The sequence below is a fragment of the Heterocephalus glaber genome, unplaced genomic scaffold (genome assembly GCF_053883595.1).
Source record: "Heterocephalus glaber isolate CG9 unplaced genomic scaffold, H.glaber_assembly_v1.0 deba00001600, whole genome shotgun sequence".
NCBI classification, from domain to species: domain Eukaryota; kingdom Metazoa; phylum Chordata; class Mammalia; order Rodentia; family Bathyergidae; genus Heterocephalus; species Heterocephalus glaber.
The window spans coordinates 45,661,216-45,679,861 of NW_028258372.1; the positions used below are offsets into that span (position 1 = coordinate 45,661,216).

At 46.8% G+C, this 18,646-nt stretch overlaps 1 protein-coding gene across 6 annotated transcripts in view; it reads right to left on the reverse strand.

Annotated features, from left to right (window-relative positions):
• The window catches only part of Kcnh1 (potassium voltage-gated channel subfamily H member 1), a 334,166-nt gene that overhangs the window by 51,510 nt on the left and 264,010 nt on the right, over window positions 1-18,646 (reverse strand). The window lies entirely within an intron of this gene.

Here is an 18,646-nt window from a genome sequence, read left to right on the forward strand (position 1 = left end):
AAGATCAGGAGGAGAAAGAAAGCCTTCACTAACGGAGCGTTTCCTGAGCGGTCATCACATACAGAGCTTCCAAACCATAATCCCTGCCCAGGAAATCCTAGGGTTGGGGTTAGGGACAATCAGTACTCAGGGCTGCATGCTGGAGAGAAATTACTACTAGACGGTGGCAACAAGAAGAGCCAGCAGAAATACAATGTGGCAGTGCTGCATAAATCCTAATCACAACCCTAACCTCCTCAGCGGCTGCCCTGGAGGAGATGCCAGGCTCAGCCCTGCCCCGGGAAGCCCTCGCCAGCCCCTGCCCCAAAGACCTGGGCCTCCCCGTGCGGGCTGCAGCTCTGACGGGCTTGCTGGACCATGGCACCCTTGGCCTTGGCGATCTGGCCTCTCCTGCCAGGGCTACCTGGCCCCCTCGGCCTCTGTCACCTGGCTCAGCCCCCTTGGGCCACCTTAGAGCCTCAGCCCAGAACCCCCCACATCCTGCTGTCCCGCCTGCTTCTGCCGCCCCGACTTCCATCGGTGGCCTCTCCTCACCCGCATGCCCGGCGGTGGTGCAGTGCCACCCCTGCCTCCTTGGTCTGCCCAGCCTTAGACCTCCCTCTGCTCCTCCACTCATAGCTACATCCAGCCTGGGTCTGGAAGTTTAGCCTTTGACACCCGGCTCTCCCCATTCCTCTCAATGCCCCAGGTCCACCCAGCCCTGCAAAGAAGAGTTCGCACAGGACACGTTTCCATGCACCCTGGCTGGGCAGGAAAGTGACCCCGGGCCCACAGGCACCACAGAGAGAAGCAGATGGGACACGGGGAGCCCAGGAAGTTTCAGGAGCTTTCAATGGGGCAGACACGGGGGAGACACTGGCTGGCCAGGCTCTCACTAGAGGAGAGGGAAGACTGGGTACTGGGGAAGACAAGGCAAAGACACACGGCTCTGACAGTCTCCCAGGCCAGCAGCAGCCCTATGCTGTGCCAGACTCAGTGCTAAGGTGGGAAAGGGCCCTCGGGTCCCGTCAGCCGGCCTGGGTCCCGTCAGCCGGCCCGGGTCCCACCCAGACAGTGCTGGCCTGGCTGTGGCTCCTCCGAGGCCGCCTCATTTCCCAGCTGAGCCCCGGGGATGCGAGGGTGGGCACGTTTCCACGAGGGGCACACTCCTGCCCCAATCCTGGCATCGGCAACCCTGCATCCGCCTCTCCATGTGAGGCAGACAGCGGACTCACAGCCCGAGCATAGGGACACCTGAGCAGACTCTGCCTCTCCCTCCCTGTGTCAGCGAGAGCTGCCTGGAGGTCTGCCTCTCGGAACACACTCCTCGAAGTGTCGCTCCAAGCAGCATCACAGAGCCCCTGGGACCTGTCAGAAATGCAAAGCTTTGACCAATCCACTGACCCCTGAACTGGAGCCTGCATTTACCAAGATCCCAGCTGATCCATGTGCACATTTAATACCAAAGACATTGCGTGTTCTCAAGGCCCCGTGTGAGAAGACTCAAGGCTGCCCAGCATTCTACTCAGGCACACAGAGGGCAGTGGGGTAGCAAAAGAGCGTGAGATTTAAAGCTGCTAAAGCTCTGATTTTGCCACATACCTATCACTTTTCACTTCTGGGAGGCTCAGGTTTCCATAAGGAAAAATAAGGATGCGAACCATGCCAACTTCATCCAATTGTGGCAAGGATCAGGAAAAATATGTGAGAGCGTCCAGTCCAAAGTAGAGTGGGGTACAAATGTTAGATCCTAGCGTGCCTGTACACACAGAGTGTGCCTATATACACAAAGACATGCACATATTTTAGAATTCGAAACCAGAAATATCACCCAGCCCACAGCGTGGACAGACCCAGCTACATTTAAAACAGCCAAGGGCAGCAACAAGTAACTCCTGACAACTTTATCCGCAGCACAGAGGCACCTGGCGGGATCTAAGCCCAGCACACCGGCTAGGGATCCAAGTTCTCTCACACCTTCTGTAAGCCAAATCACAGCAAAAGAACCGTGGTCTTCTAAATGTACTTTAAAATCTTGTAAGCTGTGGGTGTTGACTTATTTTGGCCGGGCCAGGATGGGATTACAGAGGAATCAAAGAATAAAGACAGGAATCACAAAGCAAGCAGGGACAGCTGTGTGGAATGCCCCTTGCAACACAATATTTCACAAGCCTCTTCCCAACGCCATCCTGCTTATCTATGACACTTGTGCTTTCTGCCATCCTGACCAGAGAGGATCAGCAGATACTCTCGGAATCCAAGTTTGGTGAGTCGGGTCAAAATATAAAAGCTCATTTAATTTTCTCATTTTTGTAGTGAATAGAATTCAGGCTAAGAACTTCTCTGGTGGCAAAATTCGATGGGATCGAAGTCTTGCTACCTCGTCCAGGGCAACAGGTCCTCCCCTGAGAGGCGCTTTGAGAGCTCCCAGAAGGAGGGTGACGGAGCCCGGAGGAGCTGACAGGATTTCCTGGGGAGGCTCCCGGAGGCGGCTTTTCTAAGGAAGCAGCAGGTATGTAGCACGTCCTATGCCTGTCGCTGCTCAGTGGGACCTGGTATCGGACAACAGTACGGAGATGCAGTCTGCATTGCAACTGAAAATAAAACTAACGCAAGACCCCTGGGTCTGGACCTTGTTCTGAGGCTGTCAGGAACTATCAACTATTTAGAACAAGAAAATGATGAGCTCGGGCCGGAGATTTGGCTCAGTGGTTTCGCTGCCTGCTGCACAAGCGCAAGGACCTGAGTTCAATCCCCAATGCCAAAAAAAACACACAAAAAATGAGGAGCTGGAAAGTCAACAAAGATTGTTCATACGAGATGGATGCAAGTCCATAACCTCTTGGGTTACTTACCATGATCTCCCAATCCCTACCATCAGGAAGCGCTCAGCACTTCCTAATTCGTCTATTTCCCAAGATCTCAAGGTTTTCTGTTCTTTGTGAATCTCTCTCTTGAGCACATGGTTTTCTCAGGCTCTAGACAGATACTGCTCATGAGAAGGCTAAGGAAAGTGATACTTTACTGTGAGTGTCAAAGGGGCTAGTGATTAACCAAACCCTTAGACCTTCTTCTGAGAGTCTCTGAAACACAGCTTACACAAGAACAGAACATTCTTTGCCAGAAAGGAAAATACCTATGCTGGGCTCAAGGGCCTTAAGAAAGATGAGGAGGGAGAGGAGAAAGGGGGAGCAAGAAAAGAAAAAGAGGAGAAAGGAGAGGAATATAGAGAGGAGGAAGAGAGGGTTAACTGTATTATCCCCAAAGATAAGTTCAAGCCCTAAATCCTGGCACCCGTGGATATCAATTTATTTAGAAATAAGGTCTTTGCAGATGTGATGAACTTAAAGATCCCAAGATGAACTCATCTAGGATTAGGGTGGGCCCTGAGTCCAATAACTAATATCATGGTTTAGACATAACTTGGCCCCCAAAAGCCTCGTGTGTTCAGAGGTGAGGCCTTTAGAAGGCAGCTGGACCATGGCAGCACTGACTTCGCAGTGCATTAATCCACCGATGAGACCGTAACCCTTGGCCACCCTGGGAGGTGATGGGAATGGGCGGCAGGCGGAGGGAGCCATCATGCGGAGCTGTGTCTCATGCCCGGCCCCTTCCTTTCCACGCTGCTTTCTGGCTGCCAGGAAGTGAGCAGCTCTCCTCCCCCATAGACAGAAACCTCTGAAATCCTGAGCCAAGATAAATCTTTCCTCCGTTAAGCTGTTATTCTTGGGTATTTTGTTACAGTGATGAAAGCTAACGCAACTGCTATCCTTATATGAGGAAGGAGAGGGAGTCTGGTATAGAGGGATGCTGAGTGAAGGAAATTGGACATAGAGGCAGCAGCAGGAGCCATGCTGCCACAGCCAGGGACTACCAGGGCCGCGAAGCTGGGAGAAGCTGGGAGAAGCAAGGAAGGGCCTTCCCCAGACCCCTCAGGGGTTCATGGCCCTGCCAGGCTGTGTCCAACCTCTGCTCGGAGGTGTGAGGGAAAGCATTTCAGTGGTTTTAGGCATAAGTACATTATAACAGTCCCAGGAAACTAATACATTTGCATCTGAGTGCACGCTGCAGATGAGGGCAGGGATCCAACTCTAACATCAAGAAGCTTCCAAATGAAGGTCTTCTTTTTCTCAGGAACCTGGAGACTGAGGAGGGAATTCTGAGACTACTAGAAAACACAGGACACACAAATAATAGAATATGCAAAGAAGGTGCAAACTAAGAGGACAACTGAGACATGGAGTTGGAAGCCACTGGCAGTCCAAGAATGCCAGGAAGCCAGGCTCCTTCACTGGCTGCCCGGGCTCTGAAGGGAGGAGGAGAGTCTGCCCTGGACACCTGTGCCCCCGGGTATCTAGACACATGGCTGCCCCTCTTTCACTGGAGGAGCATCTGCTCTCTCCCCAGCCAAAGCCCCAAAGCGAGCTCAGTGCACAGGGTGGTATGGAGACTTGCTCATAGACGCCACCAAAGGCCCTGGCTTAAGGGGCCCGGCACCCCAAGTCCAGGCTCTGTTTCTGGGGTGCCTACCCACCCCACTCCTCTGCCCAGTCCACTGTGATTACTTAGGGTTTTGTGCTAAGGCCAGTGATCCTTGATGGGGTATTTGTGTCCATAGAAGACACATGCACCAGTAATAGCTGATTTCTACGTAGAATTTTTCAGGGTTGCAAGTGTGTAAGTATCAGGAGAATCTTTATCACTGACCCAAACAAAGGAAGAATAGAACTTGCCTAACCAAACAGAGCTGACCCTGTAGCACCACCACCTAGTAAAGGAACAGGCACTTGGGGTAAGTGGATCCAAGGATGGCTGTATGGATCATCCACCCTTTCTCTCCCTGGCATGAGGGACACACACACACAGTAACAACTGCTGGCAGCGGAGGCAGAAAGGCCAATGGACTGGGCTGGCAAGCAAGCTCCCCGCCATAGGCGTGACAGGGTGTACACACACGTGTGCATGCAGTGCCTTGCTGTGTGGAGGAGACAGCAGCACCCAGAGCCCACACAGTGACAGCTGCAGGGGCAGCTGCTTACGCTCTAGGCCCTCCTCGGCCCCTGTGCACCAGGAGGAGCCCCGGCGGCAGCAGAAAGGGAAGGAAGCAGGGAGAGCAGCACAGGAGGCTGGCTCTGCTCGGCGGCACAGAAAACGGCTCTGTTCCATTAGCCGGTGCCGGCAGAAGGAAAGCGCTGCTGGAAATGCCTGCTTATGGATTCCATGGGGCTCTGTTATTCATGACCACAGATAACTAGGAGCTGCCTCCAGGACCAGTCAGCAGGCTTAGAGGCAAGAGCATTCCTAGCCTGAGAGAACTGTCAGGGAGGAATTAGGAAGTGCTTCACAGAAAGCCCAGGACAAAGCCCTGGCAGCCCTCACTGCCCCAGCGTGCCGCGCAGTAGCTCCACAAAGCCGTTCTGTCGGTGGTAGAAGGGCCGGGAAAACTGGATTTGGCACGCATGCCCTCCCTGGCTTCTCCTAGCCCAGCTCACTGTTTGGGGTTTACAAAGGCATCTCCCTTCCAGGGCAGGAAGACTGGCTATGCAGAGTAGGCATCAGGTTCCTCTCCTCAGTAAATTATGTTTGCAAAATCCACTCGCTCTCCGGAAGCCCTCCAACTGCGGGTACCCTCTGTGTTTATTTATGAGGGTCTCTGCCTTTGCATTAGCCCAGGCCATTTCCTCTAGATCCCCCTTTCCCATGGGCTTTGTGACACTTCCCCACAGCCAGGTGACAACCAAAGACAGAAGACAGGAGGGGGACCAGGGAGTCGTACTTTCTGGGCTTTACATAATAACTCATCATCTCTTTTATGAACAAAGTGCAGTTACATTTCTATGGCGAAACTCCTCCACTGGCTTGGGTCAGGGACTGTGGGGAGAGAAGGCTGCCTGACCGTACGCTCACTGCATGGTGGGCTCCTAGCTTCGGTGCAAGCACACTTTCCTTGAGGCATTCCAGGCTCTAATTCCATTTCCTAACTCTTCAGGTGCTCTTGTACTTGACATGCTGTTCTTCCACTCTGCCCTCTGCCGCAGGGCCTGTCCATGGCTCCCCACGCTTACAGGGGTGGGAAGCCTGCTTCACCCTTCCTCTATCCATCCAGAAGGCTGCAGAGGTCTGAGAGTTAGGTTGCAGCATGGTGCCTTGTCAACAGGAGGGGTCAAATGTGTGCTGTGCTTCAGCCTGAGACATGCAATGGCGAATTCATAGTCTGTGGACCAGAGGTTATTCTCACGTCTGGTTTAAGCATTTGCAAGAAGTGTGCTGGGAACTATTAGCAGAGCAAGGAGCTGTCTGCAAGTACATCTCGTACATCTCGAGGGAAAAGGCCAATCTTCAGCATGCTGCCTGCGGTGAGGGCCTTTAGAAATTAAATCTGTCATGGAAAATGTGCTGGCTCTTGCCGCTCTGCACAGCTCGGGGAAGCCAGGTAGACCTAAAAGCCTCGGAAGAGAAAGGGGCTGCTGGGTCCCTGTAACCTCGCCACGCGGCCCCGGGAGTCAGGGTGGAAGAGTGGCTGGCTCAGTCTGAGCCCTGTGAACACCACGGCCCAGGCCATGGGGACCACTCATCCTGAGAGGCTCTGGGCGGCCTCAGAAAGGGCTGATTCTGGAGGCTGCCCTACCTTGGGACTCTGATAACTCCCACTGTGGTCTCCAGGCCACATCCCCATAGGTAAAACTGGGCAGGGAGGGAGCTGGACACACACTCGGGGGATGAAGAAACTGGCTGGAGATTTCCCTCTGCAGAGCTTCTTATTAGTTCTTATTGATTAGCAATTCGAATTCACTCTTCTCAGCTCAGTGTGATTAGTCACAGGCCGCTGGGCTAGCCAGACTGTGGCCAGTCCTCCAGGACATGTGCGTTGTGCGGCACAGGCACCCAGAGCAGTCTGCCTTCTCTCCCGGGAGCAAACTGAGTCCACTGGCGACTTCACAGCTAAATCTGCTGCTAGGAGGTGGACGTGGCCTGAGGCGGGTTTATGGGGGAATGGCCTGGGGCATTCTTGTCCCTGGCTCCTCCCTTCTCTGGATACTTCCTGGCTACCTCCAAGGTGCCCAGCTCACAGTAGAATTCAAAGCTTTTCCTCACTATTCCTGCGGTAGAGAATACCTTAGAGTCATGTTCTATTCCCCTTATTCTCTCCAGCCCCGGCCAGGCCCTGGGGCTCTGCCTGAGTCTTCAGGGCCTCCCAGGGCATATTGCTAGTCATGCTGGGCACCCAGCTGTAGGCTGAAAGTCATTTTCCAGCCTGTCTTGAGAGACAAGAGCAGACTGCAGTATTCCTGCCACAAACCACTGCTGCCACCTTTCTGGAGCTGAGCCACAGGCCTAGTGGAAACTTGCCAGATAGCTGGCCTCATCAGGCTCCACTGTTGGGTTATGTGAACTCATCCCAAACCTCTTCCCCAGGTCTGAAGAAGCAGCGAACATTCCCCAGGCATCCAGCCACAGGGAGTCTGCACAGGGCCCAGACACACTGAGGAAGCAGGCTCCACAGTTTTCAGGGAATTACATAGATGGGCAGGATTGCTGCGGCCTCTAACAGCACTGGCTGGCAGCATCCTCCAGAGGCCCCAAGGCCCTGGGTGAGGCAGTCTCCCTGGGCCTGCTGTCAGGAGCAGAGGCGCAAGAGAAAAGCATGAGCAGGTCTCTGGCCCTGCCACACCTGGGCTCCGATTCTCGCTCCAACTGGCTCAGTAGATGGGCCCGAATCATGAGCCAAGTCAAGCCCCACGGTCTTGCAGTTGTGCATGTCTGGTATTTTGTCCCAGTGATGGGAAAGTGATGAAGATGCCCGATTTAGGTATCTCTTTCGCCACTGGTGGATCAAGCCCTGTGACAGTGGATCAGGACAGAGAAAGGCATCAGGCAGACAGCAGCTCTTGTGGCACTTCTATTCAGCAGGAAAGACACACTCTGAAAGTTAACCGGAGATTCAGTGAGTTACAAGGAGGTGCCTGGTGCTTACTGGATTAAAGCCAAGAGGCCTCACCTAGACGAGAGAGATTCAAGGGAAGTTCCATGAGGGAGGCTCCAATATGGATTCAAAATCTCAGTCCAGAAACCTAAACTAAGCACAAGTACAGCCAGACCATTAGACAACATTAGCGAGAAGTGAACAGCCGCCAACCGAGTTTGTAGTGAGAAGCCCCAAATTAGGGCGGGCCCGTGACACACGTCACACCAGGATTCGTCTGCACGGCATCTGGGACAGGCTGGTGTGGGAGCTCTTCCTGCAGGCACTCTCAGCCCACAGGGCACACGAGTGAACCTGGCTTCTATGACCCGATCTCTCAGCAGCCAGGGGTCACGAGAGCTGGAGAGGGAGCCTGGGCTCATCCCCTCTCCCAACTTCCCCCAGCAGGCTTGCAGTACAAATCTCCATGCCTAACCGCAAAGATGGATGAGGCTAGACTCAAAATTGTACAGCAAAATTTTAAGAGTGAAAGGAGCATTTGAAAGGGACAAGCAAGCCGAACATGCCATTTCACAGGCAAAACGTGTCCACTCTCTAGGTCAGCGGCCATTTGAGCTAGGAGACGTTAAAGAACATCTACTCCCAGATTCCTTAAAACACTACCTCTAATAGGTATTTTATAATAAGTATTAGATGTTTATAAATATATAACAACAAAAAGTTCAGGGGTCAAATAAATGAGAAATTTGGGGCTAAATATTTAAAACATCGAGAAACCAATTTTCTCACTTGAATATGAAAGCTGAGATCATTAACCACGTGAACCATCAACTGTTTATTATAACTCCGTCAACATGCCTGAGAAGACACTGCTGAGTGTGCTCCTCTAACTAGGCCGCCTCTGTCCTACTCTGTGGCATGCAGCAGCTCGTCAGGTGATTTGAACCGAGCTAAGACCAATCCCCCGTCCTCTGCTGCCCCTGCACACTCCGCGCGGACAGGAATGAGCTCCCAGGGGCTCTGCAGCACTATGCTTGGCGGGACTCGCTGAGAAGCTGCCTGGTTCTCTAGTGCTGCCTGTAGAATTCATACATTCCTCTCCTTTTAAAGACACAGCACCCGATGGAACCTGAGACCCCACAAAACCAAGCAATGTGCCTGACGGAGACAACAACAATGCCTCGGTACCAGGAGCATTTTCCTCATCCTCAGCCATAACAAGAGCACCACACACAGAGGCAGCTGGCTTTGTCAAAGCACCTTTCAAAGATGCTACTGCTCCCTATATTTTACAAATGGGAAATTGGGGACCAGGGAGGTTAAGCAAGACCACTAAGTAGAAGCAAGATTTGAACTCAAGCTCTCTGCTGCGGAGTCCGTGTTTTCCATGTCACGCTCTGCTGCCTCCCTTTCTGCTCTGTGAGCCAAACTACCATGGCTTCTACCGAATTCTCCTTTGCTCTGTGGCCGCCTGTCCTATGGAGAGTCAATGGAATAAGGGGTCTGTGCACAGGTAAGGCAACATGCCCAGTACTTCATGCCCTTCGCACAGCTACCTTCAGGAAGGCAGTGTGAATCCTCAGAAAAGGAACAGATATACTTGTTCAATGTTGGCCGCGGCGCTAGCACGTGGCCGGGCCTCGATGTGAATGAAGTTCTACCTGTAAAACCCGCGTTCATCCCAGCACGTCACTGCCTCCTCAGAAGGGGCCAGATGCAGCTTGCCAGCTGTCCTTCAGCTGCTTTAGACATGATAAAGCACGGACACTTTTGCTGCCTTCCTCGCCCGGGGTCACGATGGGCTCCGCTGTGCTTTCTGGGGTGCTGCAGAGAAGCCGGGGCCCACAGAAAGCTGCACAGCCCCTCACATTGCTCCCTGATCCTCCTGAGGAAAAAGGAACTTGATTTTTATTTACACTTTGTTGTTCTGAAGCAATCACGGTCGTGCCACTCTTATCATCTGTCCCCTCTCACCACCGCTTATTTCAACACCACGATTTTATGATCTTGTTGGCTTGACAGACTAATAGATGATTTTAATTTCACAGAAACCTTCACTACGGAGAAATGGCAGGGAAAATATGGGCTATGTGAGATCACTGAAAAAACTGAGGCCACGATGAATCAAAGGGACAGTGGGCGACGTTTCTAAGCACTAGCTTCATGGTCTTCCCATCTCAGCAACCTTCCACAAGAATTTGTTCAGGGAGAAAACTAAAAGGCTTCTTGGTGCCACTTATGAGCAGAGCTCTCTCCAGAATAAAATGCCCTTTGCTTAGTGTGGGCTAGAGATGTAAACAGGATTTTCAAGACAGTTCGCTATGGCAACCTCAGCTGTAGAAAGCAGCCATTAGGAGGCCCCTGCTTTGAAAGCGCCAGCTAACTATGTGAAAGCTCTTCCCTAACTGTGGTGGCAGCTCCCTCCCGAATTCACTGGATTAAGACTTTAACTATGACTTTGCAAACACTGCAAAACATACTCAAACACACAACAATATTGGCTTTAAAAAATAAAGCCCTATACAGAGAGAATGAGAGCCAACCTACCAATTACCTACACGCTAATTATCCCAGGCACTGACTGCTGTTAATTACCTAATTGCTTGCATCCAGCACATCATTTAATTGTTAACATTTCCTCTACTGTACTAACGATCAGAAGGAGGAGCCAATCCCTAGCACCTGGGAAGTGAAACTTCATCTCTGGTTGAAACAAAAGTCAAGTCCAAGAGAACTTGACTAAAGAAATTGGTCCACTTATAAATTGAGGAGCATAAGGCGTGAACTCAAAACCTTCCAGACCGGAGGGAGAGGTAGGAGATAAGCAGCAGGGAAGAGAAAGAGACAAATATCTACTGTGTGCTTCCTGTAGGCACAATGTCACTTTTTATTTCTGTTTTAATGTATATGATATTCTCCAGTATCCTAGTTCATATGGACTTGTATTGGCTCCTTTTTACAGATGAGGGAACTGCAGCTCAGAACAGTTCTGTAACATGCCCAAGGGTGCACTTTAGTCAGTAATCCAGTCATGATACAAGCAGGTCCTTAGACCCAAAGCAGTGCTCTTCCTAGTAAGTTACTGTCATGCCCTGGTTAACCTGCTGCTTAACCCAAATGCCAGGCCTCCCTGCACACCCAGCAGCATACCATGTGCCACCACTGTGAGGGAGCAATTCTCATGTCGCTCAGCCTGGGGTATGACTGTGTTTTTACTGCACAAGTGTTGGGGTGTATGGGCAGAAGCAAAGGCCACTGGAGAAAATTGTGCCACCCTGAAAAGTCAACAGACTGGATGAAAGCCAAAGAATGCCAACACTGGAAAAGCTCAGAGCCTCACTTCTGACAGGTGACCACAGGACAGCATGTTGCTCAGCTGGAAGAGCACGCTCAGGACTGGAATATATGACTTCATAGCGGGATGACCTTGGAAAAGGACTCTTCTCCACAGGGTCCTACTTTATTTCCTTGAGAAAGAGGGATGACACAGTAATGTCATGGGGCTGCTCTGAGAACTTAATAAGCTGACATAAGCCACATACTTTCATGGTGCTATACCTTGCACAGTACTTAAGTGTGGTAATAATTTTACTAATAATAATGTGCAAGGCTCTGGTTATAGACAGGAAGACTTGAGGCCTGGAGGAAAATGGTTGCAGAGCCCTCGCCAGCACCCTAGACAAGCAAGATGAGACAGATGCTTCCCCTTCCTTTCATGAACAGCCACAAGCCACCTCTCCCGGAAGAGACCTTCTTTCTTGGCGTGCTGTCCTCCTGATGTCCTGGTGCCTGTATAACTCGATCGTTGCAAGAATGAAACTGAAGAGCCTAGCAACCAGCTTGGCCAGGCAGGCGGAGAAAGAGGTCCCTGGCCACCCAGAGCCCACTTTGTCCAACCCACACCACACTGACCAGCGACCAGCCAGAAGGTGAGGACCCCTCACCACTTGCCACGCCCATGGCGGCGACCAGCTGATCCCCACCGCCTGCGCCTCTGGCCTCCTGGCTGTGCCGCTACCTGGTTCCACTCTACAAAGGCACAGGGCGCATAAAGGCCATCATCCTGAGCTCCAGAAGACGGAGCAGAGGTGCACAACAGAGAGAGGGCCTCTCTCAGGCTCCTTGATGAAAACTGAAGCCCACTGGAAAAGTGAAGAGAATCTCTGCAATAAAGGCACACCAGACCACTGTACTTGGTAAGTTGGAGGGATCATCACCTCCCATTGGAACCTGGACTATCTCCAGGGGAAGGGCAGCTGGAACCTGTAGTACAACCCTGCAGAGTTCAACCCTACAGGAGGACAGGGAGCTCAACTTGGGACTTGAAGCCAGAAATCTGACTGAATCCCACTGGGCTGCTACTGGCTTGCTGAGACTCATTGACTTAGATCTGCACACTGCTACCCATGTTGTCTATTGTGACAGCAGAGATATACCCTGAAGGAGGCCCTTCATTTTTATTTTTTGTTATGTTCAAAATTATTATTTTTTTGCTCTTATTTTTAATTATTACTTTTTTCTTTTTCTACTCTTTTCAAATTTTATTTTTCTCTTCTTTTTCTTCTTTCTCTTCCCTTTCCTTTCTCTCTCACACTTGCTCTCTTGCTGTCCCATGTTGTTCCTCATCTTCCTTTTTGTACCTGTTCTGGCCCTAATTCTGATTTCTTCTTTATTTTTCTTTTCTCATCTATTTGCTTCTCTCACCTGTGTCCTCTGGCCTCACTGCTAACTTTCCCCTGTCCTTCTACCTGTCTATCCCTCCCTCTACAACTCCTTCTAACTCCCCACCCCAAAGGGTAAAGTTGTTATATTGAAGAATTTATTTACTATAAACATGTGTTGTTGGTCCTCTATTTTTATATAATTCACACAATTAAAGGTGATAGATTAATAACTACCACAAATTGTCATTTTCTAAGATGTACTTGATGCTATGGTGTTGCTGATTTTATCACTTGGGCTAAGGTGTTGTGATTAATCTAATCAGTTGTCCTTCCTGGTATAATGAAAATGAGACAGCCTCAGAGTCATTAAAGACTCAAAACCTGAAGACCAGCTATATCTGGAAGACATCTCTGAGAAGCAATCATTCCATAAAGGTTCTAAATGCAAGCAACAAAGATACTTACAATAAGCAATTTCAAAATATCAACCCAGGAATTAAATCAAGAACAGTAACAAAAACAAAAATGAGAAGACATTTAAGCAAGGCACAAACTCAGACTTCCACCCCTCCAAAGGTAAATTCTGGGGGAAACAAGATGGAAAAGTCTGATAATCAACCACCTGGACACCCTGAACAGATAGCACAGGAAGTAACAAAATAGATGAATGAGGCCCTAGGAAAATTCAAAACAGAAATAATCTCCCAGATAACTACAGAGATGGTGAGCAGAGTGAAAGACATGATTGGAGGCTCTAGAACAGAAACATAAAAAAAAAAAAATAGATGAGCTCAGAACCATGCTGGAAGCCATGAATGGCCAGCGTAAGAAAGAAATGGAATCCATGAAACAGATTCAAACAGATATCCAGGAGATTAAAAACTCCCTCCACTGAAAGTATGCACATCAGATTAAAGGAATGTGAGGATAGAATATCAGATATAGAAGACAAGATTGCAGTTAATGACTATGAAAACAAAGATTTCTTCAAAATAGGAAGGGACCACGAGAAATCAATCCAGCAACTGCTGGATGATGCAAAGAAGAATAACATAAGACTGATAGGAATCCACGAAAAAGCAGGCGAAAGTACAATTGACATAAAAAAAACTGTTCAAAGAAGTAATAGTAGAAAACTTGCCAGACAGAGGTAGAGAATTGGACATACAGATAAGTGAGGCATATAGAACTCTAGCCACAATCAAAAACAATCTACACTTAGACATATAATAGTCAAGATCCCAGAAACCCAACAGAAGAACACAATCCTACAGGCAGTTAGAGTAGAGAAACAAATCACCTACAAAGGAAAGCCCATCAGAATCACAGCAGACTTCTCAACACAAACCCTCAAGTCAAGGAAAGCCTGGAGTGAAATATTTCAAGCCCTAAAAGAAAATAACTTCCAACCTAGACTGTTGTATCCTGCAAAATTATCTTTCAAAAACAATGGGGAAATTACATACTTCCACAACAAAGAACATCTGAGAAATTTCATGAACACCAAACTAGCACTCCAAACAAATCTTAACAGTATCCTAGAAAAAGACAATGAAAGTCACAACTCCATGAGGCTCAACAGAGGGAAGCTACCAGGCAAGGTAAGAAACTAAAGGGAAAGGGGAAAAAATAAAAAATAGAAGAGGCAACAACAGTAAAACATCATGACAAGGATACGTCAATATCTACCAATTATAACCATCAATGTTAATGGTCTCAATTTACCAATCAAATGAAATAGACTGGAAGAATAGATTAAGAAGCAAAATCCAACAATATGCTATATATAATAAACACACATAATTCAAAAAAATTCATAGACTGAAAGTTAAAGGATGGAAAAAATAAAGTTCTCCATGTGACAGGAACCCAGAAAAAAGCAGGGGTAACAATCTTATTTGCAGACAAAGTAGATTTCAAACCAAAACTAAGAGAGACAAATATGGTCACTACATCCTTGTGAAGGGAACAATCCAAGAGGAAGTGATGACAATCATAAATATATATGCACTAAATACGAATACCACCAACTATACAAAACAAATATTAATGAACATGAAAAACCAAATAAGCACTAAGACAACTGTAGTGGGGGACCTCAATACCCCACTATCACAAATAGACAGGTCATCTAGACAAAAAACTAACAACGAAATCCTAGAACTGAACCAAGCTATTGAATAAATGGACTTAATAGATGTTTACAGAGTGTTCCACCCCACAAAATCAGAATACACATTCTTTTTAGCTGCACACAGGTCATTCTCCAAAATAGACTGCATGCTAGCTCACAGGATATTTCTAAGTAAATGTGAAAGAATTGAAGTTACTCCTGTATATTATCAGATCATAGTGCAATAAAATTGGAGATCAATAACATAAGAAACTGCAAAACCCCCACAAACACATGGAAATTGAATAACACCCTCCTGAACAACCAATGGGTCACAGAGGAAATTAAAGAAGAAATTAGACAGTTTCTACAAGTAAATGATAATGCCAGTACAACATACAAGAATCTATGGGACACAATGAAAGCAGTTACACATGGGAAATTCATAGCAGTGAATGCCCATATTAGGAAAACAGAGAGAACTCAAATTAACAGCCTAATGCAGAACCTCAAGCTCCTAAAAAAAGAAGAGCATAACAAACCCAAAGCTCGTACAAGAGAGGAAATTCTAAAGATCAGAGCAGAAATCAATTCAATGGAGACTAAGAGAATGATACAAAATATCAATGACTCAAAGAGTTGGTTTTTTGAAAGAATAAATAAAATCGATAAAACTTTAGCCAACCTTATAGAAAAAGGAAAGAAAAGGCTCAAATCCATAGAATTAAAAACGAAAAAGGTGAAGTCCCAACAGATCCAGCAAAAATCGAGAGGATCATCAATACCTACTTTGAGAAGCTGTACTCTAATAAAATGGAAAACACAAAAGAAATGGACAGATTCCTAGACACATACAAATTGCCAAAGTTAAATGAAGAAGATATAGAAATTCTAAACACCCCAATTACAATGAGTGAAATTGAAAATGTAATAAAAAATTTACCAACAAAGACAAGCCCAGGTCCTGATGGTTTCACTGCTGAATTCTACAAGACATTTAAAGAAGAACTATTGCCATTACTCTTTAAACTCATCAAGGAAATTGAAAGGGAAGTGGTACTTCCAAATTCTTTCCTGGAAGCAAGTGTTACTTTGATTCCAAAACCACAGAAAGACTCAAAGCAAAAAAAGAACTACAGGCCAATCTGCCTCAGGAACATAGATGCAAAAATCCTCAACAAGATACTGGCAAACAGAATACAGAGGGTCATCAAGAAGGTCATACAGCCTGACCAAGTTGGATTTATGCCAGGGATGCAAGGATGGTTCAACATATGTAAAGCAATAAATACAATACACTATATCAACAGAACCAAGGACAAAAACCATATGATCATCTCAATAGATGCAGAAAAGGCATTCGACAAAATCCAACACCCATTCATGATAAAAAAAAAAAACTCTACAGAAAATTGGAATTGGAGGTCTTTATCTCAACTGATTAAGGCTATGTATGAAAAACCAACAGCCAACAGCATACTAAATGGTCAAAAACTGAAAACTTTTATGCTAAAATCAAGAGCAAGACAAGGATGCCCAGTATCACCACTCCTGCTCAAGCCAGTTCTGGAGACATTAGCCACAGCTATTAGAAAAGAGAGAAATAAAAGGAATAAAGATAGGAAAGGAAGAAGTTAAACTGTCATTATTTGGTGACAATATGATACTTTACATAGAAGACCCAAAATATTCTGCCAAAAGACTTCTAGACTTAATTGACAGATTCAGTAGAGCAGCTGGATACAAGGTCAACACTCAAAAAACAATACCCTTCTTATACACAAATAACAGCCTCACTGAGGAGAAATTAGGGAAACAATTCCTTTTATAATAGCATCCTAAAAAAATGAAATATCCAGGAATCAATCTAACAAAGGAAGCAAAAGACCTCTACACTGAAAACTCCAGCACTCTGAAAAAGGAGATTGAGGAGGATATAAGAAAATGGAAAGACATCTGCTTGTTCCTGGGTAGGAAGAATCAATATAGTGAAAATGGCCATACTTCCCAAACTGCTATATAGTTATAATGCAATGCCAATTGAAATCCCAACAATATACTCCACAGAACTAGAGAAAATAATCCAAAAATTCATTTGGAACCAGAAGAGACCTAGAATAGCAAAAGCAATTCTAGGCAATAGAGACATGGCAGGGGGTAGCACAATCCCCAACTTGAAACTATGCTACAAAGCTATTGTGATAGAAAGAGCATGGTACTGGCAAAGAAACAGACTCACCCAAAGATCAGTGGAATAGATTAGAAGATGCAGAAACAACTTCAGACATACTCAGCCACATCATCTTTGACAAAGGAGCCAACCACCCTCACTGGAGGAAAGATAGCCTATTTAATAAATAGTGTTGGAAAAACTGGATTTCAACATACCAAAGACTAAAACTAGACCCATATCTATCACCATGCACTAAACTAAGATCGAAGTGGATTAAAGATCTAAATATTAAAAGAAAAATACTAAACTTGCTGGAAGATAAGTTAGGTACAACTCTTGAAGACATTGGCACAGGAAAAGACTTTATGAACAAAACCTCAGTAGCATGAGAACTAGCACAAAGAATCAACAACTGGGATCTCATCTTATTACAAAGCTTCTGCACTGCAAGAGAAACCACCAAGAGAGCTAAGAGACAACCTACAATGTGGGAAAAAAATTTTAGCAGCTGAACCTCAGACAAAGGACTGCTATCTAGAATACATAAAGAACCGAAAAAAATCAGACCCTCAAATTCAAAGACTCAATTCAAAAATGGGAATCTGAAATGAGCAGACTTTTCTCAGCCAAAGAAGTAAAAGCAGCAAATAAACATATGAGAAAATGTTTAACATCACTGGTTATTCGAGAGATGCAGATGAAAACAACACTGAGATTCCACCTCACCCCAGAAAGAATAGTTGCTATCAAGAAGTCAACCAATAAGAAATGCTGGCAGGGGTGTGGGGAGAAAGGAACCCTTCTCCATTGTTGGTGGGAGTGCAGACTGGTGCAACCACTATGGAAATCAGTATGGAGATACCTCAAAGAACTAGGGCTAGAGGTCCCAACAGCTATTCCCCTGCTGGGTATCTTCCCCAATGAATTAAAAGAATCATACCACAGTGATATATGTGCACCTTTGTTTATACCGGCACAGTTTGTAATAGCAAAAGCTTGCAAACAGCCCTAGTGCCCATCAACTGGAAATTGGATAAAGAAGATGTGGGGTTTTTTTAATAAAATGGAGTACTACTCAGCCATAAAAAATGAGAAACTAGAGACATTTATAGCCAAATGGATGCATATTGAGGGCACACTCTCCAGTGAAATAAATAGGACACACGTGTGTAAATGCCAAGTAGTTAGTCTTAGTGTGAGAAACTGAAAGTGTAAAAAAGGATTAAATGATTAAAATGAATAACTGATAATTTGAAATAGGAAGAAAAGGTCCAAAGGGGTAGGGGTGGTGGGAGGGGAAGGGGAAAGGAAAGAAGGGAAAGGAAAAATTATGAGAAAAGGAAAAAATGGAATCAATGTCTATGTAAATAGGGAAGGGTGGAGGGGGTGAAGGGTGCACAGGGAATGGGGGAAAAAATAAGAACCAAGATACATCATGTACAGGTATAAGCACCCAATGATAAATGTAAACGTATTGTATACCTAAAATATACAAAGAAAAGAATTTAAGCAAAAAAACAAAAGAAGAACTAAAAAGTGGGTGAGTGCTGGACTGCACTTTGCAGAGTGGCAGTGCCTCCCTGGCTGCAGAGAACCTAGAATAACACCCCCCTCAGAGCACATTTTGCAAAGCAGGACCCTGCTGGAGCAAAGGCAGGGGGACTGCCTTCTTTTCCTTTTCAGAAGGCATAGATGATAAAGAATATGGTACTATTCAAGTGCACAGAACAAAGTAACAACCACCCACAACTTCACTAAGCATCTACTATGTCCTCGGGTCCGTGAATAAGAGC